Source organism: Rhincodon typus, chromosome 11, assembly GCF_021869965.1.
Source record: "Rhincodon typus isolate 14 chromosome 11, sRhiTyp1.1, whole genome shotgun sequence".
Lineage (NCBI taxonomy): Eukaryota > Metazoa > Chordata > Chondrichthyes > Orectolobiformes > Rhincodontidae > Rhincodon > Rhincodon typus.
This window is the reverse complement of record NC_063342.1, coordinates 19,793,262-19,800,670: the sequence shown is the minus strand read 5'-3', so window position 1 is coordinate 19,800,670 and position 7,409 is coordinate 19,793,262.

Below are 7,409 nucleotides of genomic sequence, written 5' to 3'. Positions count from 1 at the left end.
TTAGCTGTAACTCCTCTAATATCTTACTTGGCCAAGGCAAACAGATTCTTGTATTTTTTTAATTGTTTCTAGTGTGGTAAATGTTAGCACACTAACCCTGTGTTAACTCTACTACAGTCTGTTAAGTTTCAAGTGACATTTCTCCCTGGTGTCAATGCAGCATCAACTAACAATACTCCCACTCCAGCTTGAATACATCATCGAAGCAAACAGCAATGCATTATAACACTAGACAAATAGCTTTAATAGGAAATGAATTGCTCAGTATCCATGCTCCAACTTTGCTTTTCCTACAGCTCAATACTTCAGTTCAAGCATGGAGGCTATGTTATGGTTAATATGAAAAATGATTAGGAGGGCTGATGACTCAATAGCATTTAATGCATTTTAATGAAAGAGCATTGGTTTAGAATAAAACATAAATGCATGCTGTTAATTCAAAGGCTGTAAGACCTCTAAAAGTGGAATACAGTGGAATGCAAGGGAACGTGGGAGGCCTTCATAGCACAGATTTGCTGTTTTTCTAAATCAGGCTAATGGATAATTTGCACAAAACCAATCTGATTCAATTATACTGCACAAGAGCTGAAGTTCACCTTCCTTACTTTTTCTTTTCAAAAACACTTTTGTTCAAAGCACAATGCCATCCCCTGAGTCTTTAACAGTACATTCCAAACTATGAACCAAAAAAAGTAGAAGTCCCCAAGATCATTATAAATGCTATTGAAATTAGTCAATGAGGAAATTTCAATGTTGCCTTGTTAGACATTCAATTCTTTTCAACAAATACTAATCAATCATTTGTTGAATAGAAAAATCCAATTTAGGACTTAAAAAACAGATTCCGGCAATTGTTTCTGTGAACGTCTGTGTTTCCTTTCATTGTTTTAACAGTTCTTTATTGTTAGATCGTTTCGTGGAGTCAATTAGTTTTGCAAACAATTCAATAAACAGTTCAGTAAAAGTGGGCACTACCAAAGCAAGGGCCAAATAAGAAAATACAAATGAAAACAAGCCAATCGTCAGAAATATATTGTACCGATACAACTCTTGGAGGTTTGTCTATACAGCAGGTTAAACAAGCAATTGTCTTTTTTGAGAAATGTATTGAAGAAATAAAATATTAACAGTTTGGTAAAGCTTTTCTTAAGTGATGAGAAAATATTGTTCACTTGGGTGACTATCAGAATACAGCTAAAAAAGTGGACAAAACCTTTCAGGATCACATAGTTATGCATTCCCAAGTAAGATGGTGGCATAACTTCCACTGTTTTTAAAGGGTCTGCAAAATCTTCAAAATCAGCTCAAATCTGTTCCTTCATGTGAAAAAATGGACAGCATTCTGTAAATTGTTCATATTTTGCTGCAATTAAGAATCAGAACTGTTTCTCCTTACATAAATCTCTGACTCTTGCGCGGCTGTATAGAACCTGTGTGTGGTTTATGCACCTTACATTGTGGGCTTTTTGTAAGCATGACTTGACCATTCCATAAAAGCTTCTTGTTCTCGTTCAGTTCTCTGCCTGAAGGCAGGTCTGACTCACAGCACTGCAATCTCCATCTCAGGTTGGCCAAGGAAGCAGGATTGGAATCTGTCCAGGCAGAAAGGGGACTGAAACCAACGCTGTTGGCACCAAATCTGATCCACAGCAGCTGTCTAGATAACTAGCCCCAAAGGAGTATAAGTTGCTGCAGTAATATCTATTTTTCCATAAGCGTTTTGGTCTGGAATAGTGATGTAAAGACTCCAATTTTCTTTCTATCACATTGGCTGACCGAGAATCTCTTCCGGTCTTTACCATCTGCTATTTCATATGTTTTGGAAGGATTTACAAGTTCAGCCTTCAATTGGTCATTAAGTTCTGGAGTGCGACTTGAACCTAGAGCTTCTGCTTCAGAGGCAGGGAAGTGGCACGGAGTAGAGTGACTGCCCTGGACATCAAGATAGTATTTAACTGAGTAACAGCATCAAGGAACCCTAGTAAAGTCAAAATTAGCGGGATGTCGTAACGATGGATCAGATGCTCTACAATGAGGATATTTTTAACTTTTAATTCCAACTTTTTTTTTAAAGGGAACTGCTACAAACCAAACAAAAAAGACTGCAGATGTAAAATCAGTGCTGTCTGGCAAAGTCCTGTGTGGGATCGAAGGCATGTGAAGTATCAAAGAAACTTAAAAAGAGAGAAAGAGAGATGTAACAAAAAGAGCTAATGAGTGGGCTGACAATCTCTCTCCACTCAACAGAAAGCCACCCCTTCCCAACATTTTTTTTGTGTTTTTTCCCTTCTAGGAATGTACAGAAGAAGGGTTATGAACTGACTGAAACCTTGGTCTGGGTGTATTAATGGAAGAAGGTGAACTAGTGGAAAAAGTTGTGTTAGTGCAATATATACTAGCCTGGGTTTGAGTACTAGAGATAGTAGGAACTGCAGATGCTGGAGAATCTGAGATAACAAGGTGTAGAGCTGGATGAACACAGCAGGCCAAGCAGCAGCAGAGGAGCAGGAAGGCTGATGTTTCAGGCCTCTGAAGAAGGGCCTAGGCCCGACACGTCAGCCTTCCTGCTCCTCTGATGCTGCTTGGCCTGCTGTGTTCATCCGCTCTACACCTTGTTATCTCTTGGGTTTGAGTACCATTGTGCTGTGAAGGTCACAGTGAAGACCCGCCCATGAGTCACCCTCTGTTGAATGTTAAAGGATTCTTTCACTTTAAGTGCTATAGTCAGCTAGCCAGCAAGTCAGTCAAAAGGAAACAGGACAGCAGACGGATGTTGGAGACAACAAGGTGCAGAGCTGGATGAACACAGCAGGCCAAGCAGCATCATAGGAGCAGAAAGGCTGACGTTTCAGGCCTAGACCCTTCATCAGAATGTTCTTGTGCTGACTGCTGTCAACTAACCTGTTTGCAAGATGATGCTAGAGTGTGGTGACATTTTGTGAGCTATCTACAGCAGATTTTAGTCTTACATATCTTATAATCAGTCTGCTCAGTGGCTGTAACACTGTATTCTGCACTCTGTTCTGCAGCCTTGATGCACTTTGTGTAGTACAATCTGCCTGTACAGCACGCAAAACAACGCTTTTCACTGTATCTCAAGTACACATGACAACAACAAATCAAACTCAAATCCAAAAGAATCAGCTCAAAAGTATTTCAACTAATTGCAAAGTCAAGAATCCCAAAATTTATGACACAACTATTTACATTCCTGCAACCCAATGGTATCAATGTGGACTTCACAAGCTTCAAAATCTCCCCTCCCCCTACCGCATCCCAAAACCAGACCAGCTCGTCCCCGTCTCCCTAACCTGTCCTTCCTCCCATCTATCCCTTCCTCCCACCTCAAGCCCCACTCCCATCTCCTACCTACTAACCTCATCCCGCCCCCTTGACCTGTCCGTCCTCCCTGGACTGACCTATCTCCTCCCTCCCTCCCCACCTACACCTACCTTTACTGGCTCCATCCCCGCCTCTTCGACCGGCCTGTCTCCTCTCCACCTATCTTCTCCTCTATCCATCTTCTATCCGCCTCCCCCTCTCTCCCTGTTTATTTCAGATCCCCCTTCCCCTCCCCCATTTCTGAAGAAGGGTCTAGGCCCGAAACGTCAGCTTTCCTGCTCCTCTAATGCTGCTTGGCCTGCTGTGTTCATCCAGCTCTACACCTTGTTGTCTCTATTTACATTCCATGATCTTTTCTCCATGAACAACCCAGAGACTGGTCCTTATATCTTTTAACTTTTGCTTTTGGATTCACTTCTTGTTCATGATCTATGCATATGTATGTTGTATGGGTTCTCTTTTTTATTGTTTATAGTAACTAATAAGCTCACTCTTTGGTTGATTTAAGAAAGCCTGGATAAATTGACTCGTTTTTAAAAAGTAAATTCATTTGGTTTGGGGAGAAAAGCAACCACAGGGAAAGATACTTTTGAATTAACCTTGTTGGGACCAACTAAGGGACTGGGTGAATAAAGAAGGGCAGCTTTTTCATCCTTCCTCACCATGGAACTTGATGATTTGGGGGCTTATCTGGGAACATATACAGCTGGTAAAGAAAATGTTTACGGTGGAAGGTAGAGTATCAATCAAGTGGCTTGATTTTCCTGGAAACTTCAGGCATCTTGAATGTAACCGGAGCTGTGCTTGTCCAGATCTTGTAAGATGTGAAGTATGATGCGTGATTTTTAATGGGCAAAATGCTATGGTAGCCCCATCCAGATTAAAACTCACTCAGCCAACTTCTCTGGTCAAGGTTCCTGGGACCTTCAGGATGAGAATCCTGCCTCCAAAAACTGCCAATCAATCAGGCAGCTGAAAGATCTTCCAATCCAGCAGTGCCACCAGGATCAGTGGTCATTGCTGGAACTGCAGGAGGTCAAGGACATGGAGTACCAATGGATGCCCTGGAATCCACATTGGTTGGGGAACCTCACTGGGCCAGGCAAGATCATGCAAAGGTGATAGAGGAGTTAGCGTAGACGGCTGAGGGAAAGGTATGCCACCAACAGAGGTGGTTAGATACATGGAGACCAAAAAAAATGGGTTCCCAATACTAAAGCCATGTCGGCCTGTCAAAGGTTTGCTGGAGGCCTCATCTTCTCCACCTCCAATGCTGGTACTTTACAGAGCATGAGGTTCTTATGCGGTCATTAATTGGCCAGTTAAGGGCCTCAATTATCCTCAGAGCAGGAAGCCAATTCTCTATCTTCCACACCAATAATTCATTCATGGAGCATCAGGAACATAAACCCTTTGTATTCCCACTTGATTAAGCAGACTGTTCCCCAGCAAAACCTTCCCCACACTCCTACCACCCAACAAGTATTGCCAAAACTGGTGGGGCTGAGGAATTTAAACCAAATGGCAACTAGTAGAGTCTGAGGATTCTTTCTACATTAGGTGTCCCCTCCACAGAAACAATGCACCTGTAATTCTACAGGAGCCTTGCTAATCAAGGGAGCTGGTGAACAGCTCCTGTAAGACGGATTTGTAACTTGAATCAACCTTATTAAGGACATGAGACCATTGGAATTATCTCTTTTATTTTAGAGATCACAGAAAGTGATTTGAGCTGACGCTATAGATTGACCTACTCCCATGGATACAACCTTACCCTGTGTGATGGAGTTCAGTCCTGCAATGTTATGGCCATCCCCTTAAACTAGACAGTCCTCACCTTGAAACTGCTGCATCTCTGATTTTACCTAATCTAAGAGTGACTATTGCCTGACTCTCTAGAATCCTAATACACTCTTCATACACACTCTATTACATAGAATACTGACTGATCTTTGTATTTTAGCTCTCTAACACAGTTATTCCATGCTCTCTTCTCAGACTCTCGATGTCAGAAGCCACTTGATACCAGGTAATAATCCAACAGGTTTATTTGAACTCACAAGCTTTTGGAGCGCTGCCCCTTCATCAGGTGAAGAGAAGAGAGCACCCAGGCACAGACTTTATAATCAGAGAAATCAAAAGATCCTACAAATAGCTTTCAAAAGAATTTTCACCTCCTCCCTCACCAATACCGAAAATGTTTAAAATAAACGATTTAATCAAATTCAAATAGCAAACCTATAGAAGCTTTGCATCTTCAGCTATAAACTTCTAAACTTGGAATTGTTTAAACTATGGCATTACTTCAGATACAATCATGTTAAATATACTTAAAGATAAAAGGAAAATCTGAAACAAATCAGAAGACTCAAGACTGGCTTTTAAATCAGAAAGGGATGAGAAAGCTTAGTGTTTCTGGCACACCATATGCATCTTGCCTTCTGGTCTTCTTTAAATCGTGCAGTTTCTTCTGGATTGCTGCCAGGTCCAACTATTTGATATGGAGCCCACTGTTTCTATGGCGATTAAATGCTCCTTACTGTGTACATGCTGACATTGAACCCCATTGAAGTAACACCTCATTTTCAAACTTCTCACCTTTGTTTTCAAATCTGTATATGGCCTTACCTCTCCTTATCCCTGTAGTCTTACCCATCTCATCAGAAATCTGTAGTCCTACAACTCTTAAGATCAGCATTCAGCTGTCAGGACCCTGAGCCTGAAATTTCTGACCTAAACTTCAACATATCCCTGTTGTACATTATTACGATGATGGGTCACAACCTGAAATATATTTTTAGCTTAATTCCAAAACATGTGTCTATTTTTAAAAAGAAAAGACTTCTGCAAAGATAAATAACTGCTGATGTAAACTCAGTGGCTGGATAACAACATTTCAGTGTGGGGCCTGAAGAAACCTCAACAGATTAGCCTGTGATATTGTGGGACTATAATGATAATGAGGTGCTGAAGACCCCTTTCTCAACAGTAAGACATGCCTGTCAATAATCTGCTAAGCTTTAGACACATTTTAAATTTTTCCCTTTGAACAACGTACAAGGACAGGGGTTGAAGAGCTACTTTCAACTTGACTGGAATGTGGTAGTGGGACATAACATTCTTGTGTAATGCAATCTGGTTTTGAGTGTCAGTGAGCTGTGAAGGTCACAGTCAAAGAATTACCTCTAGTCACCCCTGGCTTGCAGGTAAAGGCTTTCTCATGATGCACGTCTAATGTCCTTTAGGGAAGGAAACTGCCATCCTTACCTGGTCTGGCCTACATGTGACTCCAGACCCACAGCAATGTGGTTGACTCTGAACTGCCCTCTGGGCAATTAGGGATGGGCAATAAATGCTGCTTGGTCAGCGACGCCCTCATCCCATTACGAATAAAGAAAAAAAAACCAGACAATAACAAGCAAGACAACAAAAAGCACACTGTCTCACCCTGAATACTAGAAATCAATCACAGTCAAAAGAAAGCAGAACTACAGAATCCCAACCAATCTACAAACCCAAGAACCGTGAAGTCAACTGTTCAACTACCATTAACCTCCATAGTAATGGTTGCGACATTCACTCTTTGTGAACAATTTTGATCTGTATATCAGTTTTCTTTAACTTTTATCTTTTGGACTAACCTCTTATTTATTATCCATGTGTATGTACTAATTATTCTCATGTCTAGTGACTATTAAACACATGTTTAACTCATGAAAGCTGGTTAACTTAGCTCCTTTTAAATCTTAAGTATATTCAGGTTTGGAGGAAGGTATCCACAAATGGAAGGAATCCATTTTTGAATAAAGCAGGTTGCAACCAACCATGGGCATGACATAGACAAGGAGCCAATTCATCTCTCCTCGCTCAGGTACTTTCCAGTTTAATGTATCTGTCAGGAACTGTAACAACTTAGCAAATGTTGCCTGAGGTATGAGTATAACATCCTAGTTAAGATACAAGTTAAACCTCCTTGTTTGATGAAGCTTTTGATCGTCTGCCCAAATATCTTCTTCCATGGCTTGTGGTCAAATTTTTATTTCAAATCGCTTCTGCAAAGCGCCTTG